Raw genomic sequence first — 18,555 nt, forward strand, 5'->3', positions numbered from 1 at the left:
TGGAAGCTTCCTCCTGGTCGCACCTCAGAATCTCTGGGTCTCACCTTCTGAGAGCAGAGCTCTGGGAGGTGACTCCCAGGAGGCTGTTGTTAATAACACTCCTAAGGAATCTATCTGCAGCTGTGAGTCCCTGGCTCATCCAGGGCCTTCCCTGGACAAAGGGGAGGAAGGCCAGAGCAGTCATGGGTCATCCTGGCGACAGTCCCTGGGATCATCTCTGAGGGAGACACTGCCAGCTGTGACTGGTGGTGGGTGGGGTGAGAGACTGGGGGCTGGTGATCTTGGTGACCCCAGGGCTGCCTGTGAAGGAGGCTCCACTCACCACCTCCACGATGCACTTGGCATTGCATACTGAAAGGACCATGGTGGTGGGAAGACACGGTTTTGACTTCCTTTCTCCTTTTCTCAGTTCCTCCCACCCAGTCCTAATAGTTTTTTCCACACTTCTCTCATGGCCAGGCAGGCAGCTGTGCTATCTCTATGTACCTGTGTTTCCAGGCGGGAGAGGACAGATTCTGTGCTTCCATGGAACCCTCTTATCTGACTCAAGCCCTAAACATGCATTTTCTCACTTCCAGCTTTAGGACATTCTTTGGTTCAGTTTAGTTCAGTCGCTCAGTCGTGTCCGACTCTTTGCGACCCCATGAATCGCAGCATGCCAGGCCTCCCTGTCCATCACAAACTCCCGGAGTTCACTCAGACTCAAGTCCATCGAGTCAGTGATGCCATCCAGCCATCTCATCCTCTGTCGTCCCCTTCTCCTCCTGCCCTCAATCCCTCCCAGCATCAGAGTCTTTTCCAATGAGTCAGCTCTTCGCATGAGGTGGCCAAAGTACTGGAGTTTCAGCTTCAGCATCATTCCCTCCAAAGAAATCCCAGGGCTGATCTTCTTCAGAATGGACTGGTTGGATCTCCTTGCAGTCCAAGGGACTCTCAAGAGTCTTCTCCAACACCACAGTTCAAAAGCATCAATTCTTCAGCACTCAGCCTTCTTCACAGTCCAACTCTCACATCCATACATGACCACAGGAAAAACCATAGCCTTGACTGGATGGGCCTTTGTTGGCAAAGTAGTGTTTCTGCTTTTGAATATGCTATCTAGGTTGGTCATAACTTTCCTTCCAAGGAGTAAGCGTTTTTTAATTTCATGTCTGCAGTCACCATCTGCAGTGATTTTGGAGCTCAAAAAAATAAAGTCTGACACTGTTTCCACTGTTTCCCCATCTATTTCCCATGAAGTGATGGGACCGGATGCCATGATCTTCGTTTTCTGAATGTTGAGCTTTAAGCCAACTTTTTCACTCTCCACTTTCACTTTCATCAAGAAGCTTTTTAGTTCCTCTTCACTTTCTGCCATAAGGGTGGTGTCATCTGCATATCTGAGGTTATTGATATTTCTCCCGGCAATCTTGATTCTTTGGTGGATGCATCCTTATATCCCTTTTATCCCTGGGGGAAACTGAGGCACAGACCTTAATGTCATAGAGAGTCCCCAACTCTCCCATTCCTATGGGGGAAGGGAAGATGAATTCCTGTTATCAATTCAGCCCAAACATCTTCAGGATCCACAGAGAGGTCACCTTGAAGGCTCTTGCTTCCTCCAGGCTGGACTTGGACCACACTCAGGTCTGTCTGCCTTGTGAACCTGGCTCTTACCCAGATTGCCCCTCCCCTATCAATCACCCTGTTAATCACCAGTTAACTTCCCTCACGTCCCCTTCCTCCCACAGCCCAGGCTATAGGGGGGTCATTCATTGTGCTCCATCTGGCTGGCCACTTCTCAGGGTCTGGGGAAACAAAGGCAGGAGGGATGTGAGCATGGTCCGAGCCCAGGTGAGGCAGGACACACGAGGCACAGAAAGATGATGAGGGGTTCTCGGAAGGACAGGGACGGAGGAGAGAGGAGGGTCAAGGTCTTGGTCCCTACTCTCTCCCATGGACTGTCCGCAGGCCTCTGCTGACATCAGCACCCTTTATTTCCTCTTGTTTTCCCTGGGGCAGGGGCCCAGAGAAGGCTTGTCCTGCCCTGGTTGGGTGCAGGCATGCAGTGAGCCCTCCAGGACCTAGAGTCCAGCTGGGAAGGGAAGACCCACAGCATGAAACAAGCAGAGGGAGACCCAGGCCCCACAAAGTTAACGTTGAAACAGGCAGGAATGGCATCTCCCACTTATGCTGGGAGCCTTGTACTCACATTGACTGTGTTTTCTCATTCACTGTGTTCCTGATGCTCTGACATCTGGGGCCTCAGTGACCTTGGAGAGACTGTCCCTGCCAGGGCTGCCAGTTCTTAGAAGAGCAATGGACGTGCGCAGGAGCTCACCTGTCAAATGCAAACCAACCAGTCCACAGCCCATATTCCCCACCACCTCCTCCATTTGGCTCTTTTGCTCCGCGAGGCCCATATTCTTCTGCCTTATTCACTCCAGGGCCAGGTGCCAGGTTACCAGTGACAGCCCCTAATCCCCAGAGCCTGCAGACGTTGTTCAAACCAGCCAATCCTAAATCTCCCTGCTCACCCTTGCCTGTCTTTCTCAAAGAACCTACAGCAAAGGCTCCTGCCCATGATTCCCCCTTCCTCTCTCTGCTTCCTGACTGACTCGAGAGATGGGCATCTCATTTTTAAGGAGTTGTGAATGTAAACTGCTTCCTTCATAACAGTTATTTGTGTGCTTGTCTTACCATACCTGATTAAAACAGATCCAGGTTTTATTTTAAAATATAAAAATATTTTATATTATTATTTTAATAATATCAATGTAAGTCCTAAAATTATACAACTGAAGAAAAAAAAAAAGGAGAAAGACATTTAGATCTTGGGTTAGGCAAAGATTTCTTACATTCAGTGCCCAAAGTATGATCCATAAAAGAAAATATTTAAAAGTTAGAGTTCATCAAAATGAACAACTTCTCTCAGCTCTCCCACCTACCCCAGGAGGTAGGCAGGGTCTATTTTGATCCTCATTTTGTGCGGGAAGAAACTTGGGCCCCAAGTGAGACTATGAGATTCAACCGAAGTCACATTGCATGTGAATGTTGGTGGTGGCATTGGGTCTGAACCCAGAGCCCATGCTCCCAACCACTTCCCCATGCAGTGACAAAGATCAGCAACCCTCTGGCAGCATTAACAACCAATGCTTCCCTTTTCTGTATTGTCTTCCTGCTACACAGGAAGATGCTTGAGGATCTAATGGGACAGTGGCTCAGGGGGCTTTGGGTCCTTGTCACCCAGCACAGGGTGTGGGGTAGTTGGTGCTGACCTAAAGTTTATGGAAAGAAGGAGAGATCTTGAAGGGATGGGTATCGGTGTGATGATCCATGTAGCTATCCAGGCCGTGTGCAGAGCCCTCTGTGTCATCCTGTCCTCACTGGGCCCCTCCAAGGGAGGCACTGTTACCACCCCCACTTTGCAGATGAGAAACCAGAAGCTCGGAGGAGGGAAGTCCTCTGCCCCACAGTTGGCTCCAGAGCCTGCATCTGCAGTTCCTGCCTCTGCCACATTCACAGGGTTCATCTTTGTGTGACTAGGTTTCCTCACGTCACTAGGATGCGTTTCAGCTCCTGATCCACCTGACAAATGCTGATTGGGCTTCCAGGAGATGAGAACAGAGGGCGAAGAACTGGGGAGTAAAGGCTGACCCCTGACCTGCTGAGCTTCCGGGCTGGGAGAAGTGAAGGACAATCACAAGAGTGGGACCAGGGGATTGTTGTCTGCACTTCCCCTCAGAGCAGTGTGCTGGTGAGTGTTCACCAAACAGTTTTCAGAGGTGTCCTGATTGGTAGGCTTTTACAGTTTCCATGTGTAAATACTCTCACAAAGTCAAGTTAACTATTGTGTGCATTGACTGTGTCCCCCCTCACCCCAAATTCATATGTTGAACCCCTAACCCCCCAGTGTGTATTTGGAAATGAGGGCCCTAAAGAAATACTGGAGGTTGAATAAGGTCATGAGGAGGGGGCCCCGGCCCCATAGGATCAGTGTCCTCATCAGAAGTGAGCCCAGAGCAGCCCCTACACTCAGAGGCCATGTAAACACATGGCAAGAAGGCGGCCGCCTGCACACCAAGGGGAAGAGGCCTCAGAGTGAGACCTGCCTTGCGAGCATTGGAATCTTGGGGTCCCACCCTCCAGAACTGTAGAAATCAATGTCTCGTTTTTAGCCACCCTGTCTGTGGTACTTTGCCCTGGCAGCCTAAGCAGGTAATACAGCCACCAACGGGAAGTCACTGAAGGTGAGTCGGGAAGCAATGTGCAGTGTGTGCCACGTGCAGCCTTCCCACCATGCAGCTACAGTAAGTAGCACAGCAACCTCGAAAGCACAGAGAGTAGTGGGATATGATGAAATAAGTAGGCAGGGATGAGCGTCCTTCATTTCTAATATGATTTATTTAATTGTAGGGCTTCCCAGGTGGCGCTAGTGGTAAAGAACCCGCCTGCCAATGCAGGAGACTTAAGAGACACAGGTTTGATCCCTGGGTCGGGAAGATCTCCTGGAGGAGGGCATGGCAACCCACTCCAGTATTCTTGCCTGGAGAATCTCATGGACAGAGGAGCCCAGTGGGCTACAGTCCATGGGGTCACACAGAGTTGGACAAGACTTAGCTCATGAACACATTTAACTGTAAGTTCATATTTTTTTCTTGATTAAGATTTTTTTTATTATGTAAAATATACCTAACATAAAATTTATCATTTTCACCATTTAAGTGGCATTAAGCCACTTTGTACAGGTACTATATAATTTTTAATAAGGCTGTGTTTTAACAACTGGCTTGCAACATTCCCCCAAATTTAACAATCAGCTCCAGCACATCCCTGTCAATGTGGTCTCCTCACCAATCCTCAGGTTGGTTGACAAATTTAGGATAAAAAGCCATGAAATGATCTTGTTTATGTGCATTTCAAGTAATTCAAATTTATGATGAATTATGATTAACATAAAAATCCTCCGTTTTCTTCCTCTTCCTCCTTTCTTCCTCCCTCTCTCACACCCTCTCCTTCTTTATTTGTAATATCTTTTTAGTAAACTCTCATTCTGAACCGCTGAGTGAGAGTTGCTTCTAAGGCCTGAATTGGCAAATGGATCTCAGTCAAGGTCCTGAACTCCAGATACGTTTCATCTCAGCCCACAAAACGTCATGTTATTGCATGTCACTGGTCCTCATATTTGTTTTTTGGTTTAAGACAACAGAAATTTGCTCTGTCACAATTCTGGAGGCCAGAATCCACAGTCACAAGGCTAGCAGTGCCATACGCCTCCCAACAGCATATGGGAGGAGGATGCTTCCCAGCCTCTTCCAGCTGCTGGTTCTTCCAGCGTCCTCAGCATTCCTTGGCTTGTAGATGCATCGCTTCAATCTCTATCTCCCACGTCTCTTTTTGAAAGTATTATTATTTGACTGCTCTGTGTCTCTGTTGGGGTGCACAGGCTCTTCCTTGCTGCATGAGGGCTTTTTCTGGTTGCAGCGAGCAGGGGCTGCTCTCTAATTGCAGTGCACAGGCTTCTCATGGCACTGGCTTCTCTGGACTCGAAGGTGCTCGGGTTTCAGTAGTTGCTGCCCTCGGGCTCTAGAGCGCGGGCTAAGTATTTGTGGCACTCAGGCTTAGTTCTCTCACGCCTGGTGGGCTCTTCCCAGACCAGGGATAGAACGCGTGTCCCCTGCATTGGCAGGAGGATTCTTAACCAATGGACCACCAGGGAAGTCCCCATGTCTACTCCCGAGTGTCACGACTAGGCTTCATTGCATTCCTGGTTCACAAAACTGGATCAATGGCTCTAGCGTGATCCTCTGAAGGGCAAATCGAAATTGTGAGGAAAATAGTTAACACTGAACTGCAGACAACACAGGCATGCGACAGCTGAGGAGACCAGGGGAGCAGCGAGGGAGTTTGCTTCTGCAGAGACGAGTGAGTGAGGGCAGCAACACCAAGGACCAAGGGAGAGAAAGGCCTCTCCGAAGCCCAGGGATGATGTCTGAACGTTGGGAGAGACCCATGAAGTAGCGCCCCGCCCCACACACAGCTCTCCCTCCTCCCCCTCAGGACTGCAGGTCCTGAGCAGACTTGCTGGACTGGCCGTGGGCCACCACCCTGTCTCTCAGCGTTCGCTGGTGGCTCAGTGGTAAAGAAGCCGCCTGCCTATGCAGGAGATGCAAGTTTGATCCCTGAGTCAGGAAGATCCCCAGGAGAAGGAAATAGCAGCCCACTCCAGTATTCTTGTCTGGGAAATCCCATGGACAGAGGAGCCTGGCAGGCTACCATCCATGGGGTCGCAGAAGAGTCGGACACAACTTAACAACTAAACAATAACACCCTGCCCACCCCTTCTTCTCTAAGCATCCCTTTCTTCAGCTCTCTTTCAACTGCCTTCATCTGAGAGAGCCACCTGGTTCCAGCCAGGACACCCCCAACTTCATGACAGAGTCTGTATTTGCTTCCATTAAAGCCAGGGCGTCAAATTATAATAAATTCTAGTTTTGATATAAATAGAAACTTTAAACTTAAAATAATGTGAGTTTTAATAGACCTTTTCAATTTTTCAATATTTTTTCAACTCTTCAGTATTCTGTTAAATGTTATCCATTAAATATACATGATGGTCTTCCCTGACTGCTCTGTGGTTAAGACTCCCCGCTTGCCCTGCAGGGGGTGCAAGTGTGACCCCTGGTTGGGGAACCAAGATGCCACCTGCCATGTGGTGTGTCCAAGACAATATTTTTTTAAAGCACATGAAAGCGTGTACCTCGAGGCCCACACTCCTGTGTGTCTGGTAGGAAAGGGAGCTAGACCTTAAGGAACATGTAAGAGTCTCTGCCAAACCCCCACACTTTATGACTATTGAAAGCAAAATTATAATATTGTTGGTGGAATTTTCCATGATTATAGATTTAACACATATGATAATTACCACAAAAAGTGAACGGTAAATAAAACTCTATGGTTGTGAGGTGTCTTTGTGTCACTTAAAATAGTAAAATATTAATTTTAAATAAACTGAAAAGTTAAGTACATATTATCATCCTAGAGCCCAATGTATTCTCATCCTTTACTTATTTCATCTTTCTCCTTTTTTATTTTTTGGCCTCGACACACCAAATGTGGGATCTTAGTTCCCTGTCCAGGGATCGAACCTGAGCCCCATGCACTGGAAGCAGAGTCTTAACCAATAGACTTCCAGGGAATTCCCTCATCTTTCTTCTTTGATCACAAATGCCTTTAACCCAGGATAGTTTCCTCTGCATACACGCTCACTGTGGTCAAGGTCTTGGTGACATGTTGTCCTTCTTACTGCTTCCTGAGAGGTTTGTTATTACCCTTTTAATTTCTTTTTAATCCCAGAGTTATTTAAGAGTGTGTCTCTTCATTTCCTGGCTTCCCTGGTGGCTCAGCAATAGAGAATCCACCTGCCAAGGCAGGTGCAAGAGACACAGGTTTGATCCCTGGATCAGGAAGATCCACTGGGAGAGGAAAGGGCACCCCACTTTATTTATTCTTGCCTGGAAAATCGCATGGACAGAGGAGCCTGGCAGGCTACAGTCCATGGGGGTCACAAAAGAGTCAGACATGACTTGGTGAATAAACAACGAGAACAAAACAACTCTTCGTTTCCCAGTATATGTAGTTAAGATTTTTTGGTCCCATTAAAAAAAAAAATTAGCCTCATGAACAGTGTATAGTTCTATGGTGTTGGTGTACTACATTAGTAAGTTTTAATACTTGTGGTAAAATATACACAACATAAAATTTTACATTTTAACCCTTTTTTAGTGTACAACTCAGTGGCATTCTCACACTCACAATGTTGTACAACCATCACCACTACCTCCTTACGAGTTTTCCATTACGCCATACAGAAACTTCCTTCTTTTGCATGTAGATATCCAGCTCTCCCAGCACCATTTATCCAAGAAAACTTGTGTAGTTTTTAGTGGTTGCTCTAGGATGATAATATGTGTACTTAATTTTTCAGTTTAGTTAAAATTACAATTATTTTACCATTTCAAGTGACATGAAGACATCTCACAACCGAAGAGTTTTCTTTACCATTCACTTTATGTGGTAATTATCATGTGTATTATATCTATAATCACGGAAAATCCCACCAACAATGTTGTAATTTTGCTTTCAATAGTCATATATATTTTAAAGAACTTAAGAGGAGAAAACCACCTCTTCTATTCACCTGGATAATTACCATTTTTGTCGCTGGTCCTGGATCCCTGAAGTTCCAAGTTTTCCTCTGATTTCATTTCTCTTCCCTGTGAAGAACTTCCTGTAGCATCTCTTTTCGAGCAGGTTTGCTGGCCATGAGTCCGCTCAATTTTTCTCTATTTGAGAACACCTATTTCATCTTCATTACTGAAAGACGTTTTCGCTGGAGGTAGAGTCTAGGTTGATAGCGCTCGTCATTCAGCACTTTGAACGTGCAGTTCTGCTGTCTTCTGTCCTCCGTGGTTTCTGATGAGAAATCTGCGGGCATTTGAATCACCGTCCCCCTTGTGTGGTGCTTTGTGATTCTCTGGCAAGATTTCTCTATCTTTAGTTTTCTCTGGTTTGATTATGATGTGTCTGGATATGGTTTTCTTTGAGTTTGTCCTCTCTGGAGTTCACCAAGCTTTAAATTGATCTCTTTAAATTTAAAAAGATCATCTTTAAATTGATCTCTTTCAAGCATTTGAGAAGTTTGTATTGTTTGTTCAAGTGTTTTCTTCTGCATCGATCCCTTTCTCCTTCGTTTCCAGAATTCCAGTGACACATGTGTTAGATCTTTCTATATTGTCCCCTGGGTCTATAGGCTCTGTTCATTTTTATAAATCTAATTTTTCCTGGTTGTTCAGGTTGGATCGTTTCTTTTGATTTATTTTTAAGTTTACTGACTCTTTCCTCCGTTATATCCATTCTCTTACTGGACTCCTCAAGTTAGCTTTTTGTTCCAGCAAGATCAGGTTTGTCAGCTTGAATGTTTTCATTTGGCTCTTACAGATTTTATTTTCTGCTGAGAATGTCTGTCTTTCTATTCGTTTCAAGACTGTTCACCTTTATTTTGTAGAGCAAGGTTGTCATCGCTGTGTTAAAGTCTTCGTCTAGCAATTCCAACGTCTGTATCATCAAGGTGGGTGTGCCTTGTGGGTTGTTGAGATTTTTCTCTTTATTTGTACCTCCAGTAATTTTGCTTTATATCCTGGACATTGTAACTATTGTTCTATGAGGCGCTGGGTCCTGTTACAACCTTTCAGAGACTGTTGATTTCTGTTTAGGCAATGAGTTGCCCTGAGTCTTCAGCCCAGATTCCCAGCATGCCTGCTGTGGGCTGTTGTTCCAAAGCCATTTCCATTTTCAAACACTTGGCTGTGGAGTTTGTCCTGTGTGTGCACCCACCCCCTTCCTCTCTTTCACCCCTTGCCCCTCCACCGCCCACGAGCCACCCTGGGACTGGGGTGGGGGTCTACATCACAGTTTAGTTCTCAAAGCCTTTAGTATGTTCTTTAGGATCAGTTCCATTAATGTTTATCTTGGGTGAGAACTTGGGACTCCATATGCAGCTGATGGAATTCCTCTTTCAAGCTTCTTCCTCTTAGAGATAGAAAGCCCAGGTTTTAGCTTCCTCATCACTTCTTACATGCACTTTCTGTGACTTCATCTGCCTTTTAGGGCAACAGTGAGAGGGAGGGGAGTGAGAAAAGCAAGGGAGTTCCTCCCAGGCTCTTTCAACCACAAAGTCTCCTTTTCTTAGTTTCTGTGGTCAGGGAGAAGAGTTGGTTTTTTTTTTCTCTCTCTCTCCTAGTTTTTCTTTTTATAAAAAATATAAATTTATTTATTTTAATTAGAGGCTAATTACTATACAATATTGTAGTGGTTTTGCCGTACATTGACATGAATCCACCATGGGTGTACATGTGTTCCGCATCCTGAACCCCTTTCCCACCTCCCTCCCCATCCCATCCCTCTGGGTCATCCCAGTGCACCAGTCCTGAGCACCCTGTCTCATGCATCGAACCTGGACTGGCAATTCGTTTCACATATGATAATATACATGTTTCAATGCCATTCTCCCAAATCATCCCACCCTCGCCCTCTCCCACAGAGTCCAAAAGACTGTTCTATACATCTGTGTCTCTTTTGCTGTCTCGCATATAGGGTTATCATTACCATCTTTCTAAATTCCATATATGTGCATTAGTATATTGTATTGGTGTTTTTCTTTCTGGCTTACTTTTGTGTATAATACTCTGTATAATAGGCTCCAGTTTCATCCACCTCATTAGAACTGACTCAAATGCATTCTTTTTAATGGCTGAGTAATAGTTCATTGTGTATATGTACCACAGCTTTCTTATCCATTCGTCTGCTGATGGACATCTAGGTTGCTTCCATGTCCTGGCTATTATAAACAGTGCTGTGATGAACATTGGGGTACATGTGTCTCTTTCAATTCTAGTTTCCTCAGTGTGTATGCCCAGTAGTGGGATTGCTGGGTCATATGGCAGTTCTATTTCCAGTTTTTAAAGGAATCTCCACACTGTTCTCCATAGTGGCTGTACTAGTTTGCATTCCCACCAACAGTGTAAGAGGGTTCCCTTTTCTCCACACCCTCTCCAGCATTTATTGCTTGTAGACTTTTGGATAGCAGCCATTCTGCCTGGCATGAAATGGTACCTCATTGTGGTTTTGATTTGCATTTCTCTGATAATGAGTGATGTTGAGCATCTTTTCATGTGTTTGTTAGCCATCTGTATGTCTTCTTTGGAGAAATGTCTGTTTAGTTCTTTGGCCCATTTTTTGATTGGGTCGTTTATTTTTCTGGAATTGAGCTGCAGGAGTTGCTTGTATATTTTTGAGATTATTTCTTTGTCAGTTGCTTCATTTGCTATTATTTTCTCCCATTCTAAAGGTTGTTTTTTCACCTTGCTTATAGTTTCCTTTGTTGTGCAAAAGCTTTTAAGTTTAATTAGGTCCCATTTGTTTATTTTTGCTTTTATTTCCAGTACTCTGGGAGGTGGATCATAGAAGATCCTGCTGTGGTTTATGTCAGAGAGTGTTTTGCCTATGTTTTCCTCTAGGAGTTTTATAGTTTCTGGTCTTACATTTAGATCTTTAATCCCTTTTGAGTTTATTTTTGTGTATGGTGTTATAAAGTGCTCTAGTTTCATTCTTTTACAAGTGGTTGACCAGTTTTCCCAGCACCACTTGTTAAAGAGATTGTCTTTTCTCCATTGTATATTCTTGCCTCCTTTGTCAAAGATAAGTTGTCCATAGGTGCGTGGATTTGTCTCTGGGCTTTTGATTTTGTTCCTTGATCTATATATTTTTGTCTTTGTGCCAGTACCATACTGTCTTGATGACTGTGGCTTTGTAGTAGAGCCTGAAGTCAGGCAGGTTGATTCCTCCAGTTCCAGTCTTCTTTCTCAAGATTGCTTTGGCTATTTGAGGTTTTTTGTATTTTCATACAAATTATGAAATTATTTGTTCTATGAAAAATACCAATGGTAGCTTGATAGGGATTGCATTAAATCTATAGATTGTTTTGGGTACTATATTTATTTTCATGATATTGATTCTTCCAATCCATGAACATGGTATATTTCTCCATCTATTTGTGTCCTCTTTGATTTCTTTCACCAGTGTTTTATAGTTTTCTATATATAGGTCTTTTGTTTCTTTAGGTAGATATATTCCTAAGTATTTTATTCTTTTCATTGCAATGGTGAATGGAATTGTTTCCTTAATTTCTCTTTCTGTTTTCTCATTGTTAGTGTATAGGAATGCAAGGGATTTATGTGTGTTAATTTTATATCCCACAACTTTACTATATTCATTGATTAGTTCTAGTAATTTTCTGGTGGAGTCTTTAGGGTTTTCTATGTAGAGGGTCATGTCATCTGCAAACAGTGAGAGTTTTATTTCTTCTTTTCCAGTTTGGATTCCTTTTATTTCTTTTTCTGCTCTGATTGCCGTGGCCAAAACTTCCAAAACTATGTTGAATAGTAATGGTGAGAGTGAGCACCCTTGTCTTGTTCCTGACTTTAGAGGAAATGCTTTCCATTTTTCACCTTTAAGGATAATGTTTGCTGTGGGTCTGTCATATATAGCTTTTATTATGTTGAGGTATGTTCCTTCTATTCCTGCTTTCTGGAGGGTTTTTATCATAAATGGATGTTGAATTTTGTCAAAGGCTTTCTCTGCATCTATTGAGATAATCATATGGTTTTTATCTTTCAATTTGTTAATGTGATGTATTACATTGATTGATTTATGGATATTGAAAAATCCTGCATCCCTGGGATAAGGCCCACTTGGTCATGATGTATGATCTTTTTAATATGTTGTTGGATTCTGTTTGCTAGAATTTTGTTAAGGATTTTTGCATCTATGTTCATCAGTGATATTGGCCTGTAGTTTTCTTTTTTTGTGGCATCTTTGTCTGGTTTTGGTATTAGGGTAATGGTGGCCTCATAGAATGAGTTTGGAAGTTTACCTTCCTCTGGATTTTCTGGAAGAGTTTGAGCAGGAACATAGCCCTGAGCTTCAATATACAGGCTGCCCAAAGTCACACCAAACCCACTGACGTCTCAAAACTCACTACTGGACACTTCATTGCACTCCAGAGAGAAGAAATCCAGTTCCACTCACCAGAACACTGACACAAGCTTCCATAACCAGGAAATCTTGAGAAGCCACCCATCCAACCCCACCCACAGCAAGGAACCTCCACAATAAAGAGGAACCACAAACTGCAAGAATACGGAAAGGCCACCCCAAACACGGCAATATAAACAAGATGAAAAGGCAGAGAAACACTCAGCAGGTAAAGGAACAGGATAAATGCCCACCAAACCAAACCAAAGAGGAACAGATAGGGAATCTACCTGATAAAGAATTCCAAATAATGATAGTGAAAATGATCCAAAACCTTGAAAACAAAATGGAGTTACAGATAAATAGCCTGGAGACAAGGATTGAGCAGATGCAAGAAATGTTTAACAAGGACCTAGAAGAAATAAAAAAGTCAATATATAATGAATGATGCATTAAATGAGATCAAACACACTCTGGAGGGAATCAACAGTAGAATAACAGAGGCAAAAGATAGGATAAGTGAGGTAGAAGATAGAATAGTAGAAATAAATGAAGCAGAGAGGAAAAAAGAATTAAAAGAAATGAGAACAACCACAGAGACCTCTGGGACAATGTTAAACGCCCCAACATTCGAATCATAGGAGTCCCAGAAGAAGAAGATAAAAAGAAAGACCATGAGAAAATACTTGAGGAGATAATAGTTGAAAACTTCCTAAAATGGGGAAGGAACAGTCACCCAAGTCCAAGAAACCCAGAGAGTCCCAAACAGGATAAGCCCAAGGCAAAACACCCCAAGACACATATTAATCAAATTAACAAAGATCAAACACAAAGAACAAATATTAAAAGCTGCAAGAGAAAAACAACAAATAACACACAAGGGGATTCCCATAAGGATAACAGCTGATCTTTCAATAGAAACTCTTCAGACCAGAAGGGAATGGCAGGACATACTTAAAGTGATGAAAGTGAAAATCCTACAGCCCAAATTACTGTACCCAGCAAGGATCTCATTCAAATATGAAGGAGAAACCAAAATTTTACAGACAAGCAAAAGCTGAGAGAATTTAGCACCACCAAACCAGCTCTCCAACAAATGCTAAAGGATCTTCTCTAGACAGGAAACACAGAAAGGATGTATAAACTTGAACCCAAAACAAAATAAATGGCAGTGGGTTCATACTTATCAATAATTACCTTAAATGTAAATGGGTTGAATGCCCCAACCAAAGACTGGCTGAGTGGATACAAAAAGAAGACCCCCATATATGTTGTCTACAAGAGACCCACCTTGAAACAAGGGACACATACAGACTGAAAGTGAAGGGCTGGAAAAAGATATTCCATGCAAATAGAGACCAAAAGAAAGCAGGAGTAGCAATACTCATATCAGATAAAATAGACTTTAAAACAAAGGCTGTGAAAAGAGACAAAGATGGTCACTACATAATGATCAAAGGATCAATCCAAGAAGAAGATATAACAATTATAAATATATATACACCCAACATAGAAGCACCACAATATGTAAGGCAAATGCTAACAAGTATGAAAGGGGAAATTAACAATAACACAATAATAGTGGGAGACTTTAATACCCCACTCACACCTATGGATAGATCAACTAAACAGAAAATTAACAAGGAAACACAAACTTTAAATGATACAGTAGACCAGTTAGACCTAATTGATATCTATAGGACATTTCACCCCAAAACAATGAATTTCACATTTTTCTCAAGTGCACATGGAACCTTCTCCAGGATAGATCACATCCTGGGCCATAAATCTAGCCTTGGTAAATTCAAAAAAATTGAAATAATTCCAAGCATCTTTTCTGACCACCATGCAGTAAGATTAGATGTCAATTACAGGAGAAAAACTATTAAAAATTCCAACATATGGAGGCTGAACAACACGCTGCTGAATAACCAACAAATCACAGAAGAAATCAAAAAAGAAATCAAAATATGCATAGAAATGAATGAAAATGAAAACACAACAACCCCAAACCTGTGGGACACTGTAAAAGCAGTCCTAAGGGGAAAGTTCATAGCAATACAGGCTTACCTCAAGAAACAAGAAAAAAGTCAAATAAATAACCTAACTCTACACCTAAAGCAACTAGAAAAGGAAGAAATGAAGAACCCCAGGGTTAGTAGAAGGAAAGAAATCTTAAAAATTAGGGCAGAAATAAATGCAAAAGAAACAAAAGAGACCATAGCAAAAATCAACAAAGCCAAAAGCTGGTTCTTTGAGAAGATAAATAAAATTGACAAACCATTAGCCAGACTCATCAAGAAACAAAGGGAGAAGAATCAAATCAACAAAACTAGAAATGAAAATGGAGAGATCACAACAGACAACACAGAAATACAAAGGATCATAAGAGACTACTATCAGCAACTATATGCCAATAAAATGGACAACTTGGAAGAAATGGACAAATTCTTAGAAAAGTACAACTTTCCAAAACTGAACCAGGAAGAAATAGAAAATCTTAACAGACCCATCGTAAGCACGGAAATTGAAACTGTAATCAGAAATCTTCCAGCAAACAAAAGCCCAGGTCCAGACGGCTTCACAGCTGAATTCTACCAAAAATTTAGAGAAGAGCTAACACCTTTCCTTCTCCTAGTTTTTCTCAGTGGCCACGGCTGCTCTGTGACTGGGTCGCCACTACTGCATGAGTGTGCTTCTTTGGGTCTTACCCCAGGGCAGGGCGGGGTGCGATTACAAATAAAACCATGGTTTTCCTTCTAGTCTGTCCTAGTCCTCTGATCAGTAAAGGAGGGTTTCTGTTGGAGTTTTTCTTCCTGTGTCTGCTGTGCAGTTCTGGGATTCAGGATGCTCTGAATCTGGGATGAGAGACACAGGAGGATAAAACAAAACCAAACCATAAACTCACCGCCATACCTTTCCATGAGTTCTGATTTCTCTCTCCCAGTCTCCTGTAACTGATTTTCAGAGTCCTCCAATAATTTCATGTATTCTGTCCAGGGCTTTAGCGGTAATCAGTGGGGGAGAGACAGGGTGGAGTGTGTTTACTCACCTAACTAGACCTGGGACTCCTACCTTGGTATTTTCAATCACACAAGCTAGATATCATGTTACTGTTTTATAAGCTCAGTATTACTTTTGATTTACCTGCATGCTAACTTACATGCAGAGTACATCATGAGAAATGCTGGGCTGGAAGAAACACAAGCTGGAATCAAGATTGCCGGGAGAAATATCAATAACCTCAGATATGCAGATGACACCACCCTCATGGGAGAAAGTGAAGAGGAACTAAAGAGCCTCTTGATGAAAGTGAAAGAGGAGAGTGAAAAAGTTGGCTTAAAGCTCAACATTCAGAAAACGAAGATCACGGCATCCGGTCCCATCACTTTATGGGAAATAGATGGGGAAACAGTGGAAACAGTGTCAGACTTTATTTTTGGGGGCTCCAAAATCACTGCAGATGGTGATTGCAGCCATGAAATTAAAAGACGCTTACTCCTTGGAGGGAAAGTTATGACCAACCTAGATAGCATATTCAAAAGCAGAGACATTACTTTGCCAACAAAGGTCCGTCTAGTCACGGGTATGGTTTTTCCAGTGGTCATGCATGGATGTGAGAGTTGGACTGTGAAGAAAGTTGAGTGCCGAAGAATTGATGCTTTTGAACTGTGGTGTTGGAGAAGACTTTTGTGAGTCCCTTGGACTGCAAGGAGATCCAACCAGTGCATTCTAAAGGAGATCAGTCCTGGGTGTTCTTTGGAAGGACTGATGCTAAAGCTGAAACTCCAATACTTTGGCCACCTCATGGGAAGAGTTGACTCATTGGAAAAGACTCTGATGCTGGGAGGGATTGGGGGCCGGAGGAGAAGGGGACGACAGAGGATGAGATGGCTGGATGGCATCACTGACTCGATGGATGTGAGTCTGAGTGAACTCCAGGAGTTGGTGATGGACAGGGAGGCCTGGCGTGCTGCGATTCATGGGGTCGCAAAGAGTCAGACACGACTGAGCGACTGAACTGAACTGAACTGAACTTGCTTCTTCTTTCTCACTATTCTCTTTTGTACCTCAGAGCTTACTTCTTTCTGTTGTTTCTTATTTTGTTTAGAAATATCTTTATTTTGCTAATGTTCTTGAAAATAGCTTATTTGGGTACATAATTCAAGGTTGACATAGTTTTTTTTTCTCAACACTTGGAAGATAATTTTGCACTTTCCGGTGAGAAGTTAGTTGTCTGTTTGTGGTGCTTCTGTAGATACTGGGTTTATTTTGCCTACTGTTAACATCTCCTCTTTGTCTTTGGTATTTTACCGTTAAACTAGAATGTTTCTGGTTGTGACTTTTTTTATTTATTATGCTTGGAATTTATTTGGCTTCCTGAGTCAATACTAGAAAATCTATTTTCTCATCAAATACTGTTTATTTCCCAGTTTCTCAAGTCCGTATTTCTGAGGTCGTGTTATTTGACACATCAGAACTTTTTCACTCTGTCTCTTGTTGTTGTTGTTATTCAGTTGCTAAGTTGTGTCTGACTCTTGCAATCCCATGGACTGCAGCACACCAGGCTTCCCTGTCCTTCACTATCTCCCGGAATTTGCTCCAACTCATGACTCACTGAGTCAGTGATGTTATCCAACCATCTCATCCTCTGTTGCCCCTGGCTCAATCCTGCCTTCAATCTTTCCCACCGTGAAGGTCTTTTCCAGTGAGTCGGCTCTTCCCATCAGGAAGCTCCAACATTTTGGAGCTTCAGCATCAGTCCTTCCAGTGAATGTTCGGGGTTGATTGCCTTTAGAATCGACTGGTTTGATCCCCTTACTGTCCAAGGGACTCTCAAGAGTCTTCTCCAGCACCACAATTCAAAAACATCAATTCTTTGACACTCAACCTTCTTTATGGTCCAATTATAACATCTCTACATGACTACTAGAAAAACCATAGCTTTTTATTTTATATTTGTCCTTTATATTTGACTTTTTTTTTCTTTGTATTTTCCTTCTCTGTGCATCCAGGCTGCCTTCTGACAATTTTATCTCCCACTGTATTTAATTTGCCTATTATTATTTCAGTTTTATTTCAATTTTTATATTTTACATTTGAAGAGTTTCTATTTGTGCTTCCCCCCACCCCCAAACCTGCCTGGTCAGTTTTACATTCTCTCGTTTCATCATACTTCCAATATCTTATTTCTTCACACATATTGATTTATGAACAGTGTCAGATAATACTAATATTAGCAGCCTTTAAAGGTCTAAGTCTGCAGTTAATTGTTTCTATAGTTCTTTTGCTCATGATCACTCGTTTTGTTGTGTTCGATGATTTTTTAAATTTATATTTCATCTTACTTGGAACTATTCCGTGTGAATTCTTTGAGACCTTGGTGTAAGTGCCCTCCTCCAGAGGTGATCTTTATTGACATCTGGGTGCAAGTGTCCACCCATCTAGGGTCACTTTAAATGACATTTTTGGCTTATATTTTTCAACAGCCATTGTAAGTTTTGGCCTAACCCCCAACCCCACGACCCCCATTGTGGCTCCCAGGATGCTCTTCTCACCCACGGCGGAGCCAGCGTCCTCTGCAGAGGGACCTCCAGGGAACCCTTGGGTGCCTGCCCCAAGAGACTACTTCCTGGCGGGTGTCAGTGGCGCCACCTAGTGGTGCCCCACGGCTGGCTCTGGGCACCCGGTTCAAGATTCTTCTTAATTAGGTTGGTTGCAAAGTAATTGTGATTTCAGACCTTGAATTTTTAATTATTATAACTAGACTCAAACACATATTTATTAATCAAAATAGGACCCATTAAAGTCAACACATTTTTGCAAACGAGAAATAAAGTGATTTATTCCTGTAGCGTAAAAATCCATGCTTTGGGATTCGACAAACTCTTGTAAAGCATTTTCTGCCTCCTGCTGGTTGTGGAAGTGTTTTACCTGCAAAAAGTTGTCGAGATGCTTGAAGAAGTGGTAATTGGTTGGCAA

Source organism: Bos grunniens, chromosome 25 (genome assembly GCF_055505025.1).
Source record: "Bos grunniens cultivar Pamir isolate PY7600 chromosome 25, Bosgru_T2T1.0, whole genome shotgun sequence".
Lineage (NCBI taxonomy): Eukaryota > Metazoa > Chordata > Mammalia > Artiodactyla > Bovidae > Bos > Bos grunniens.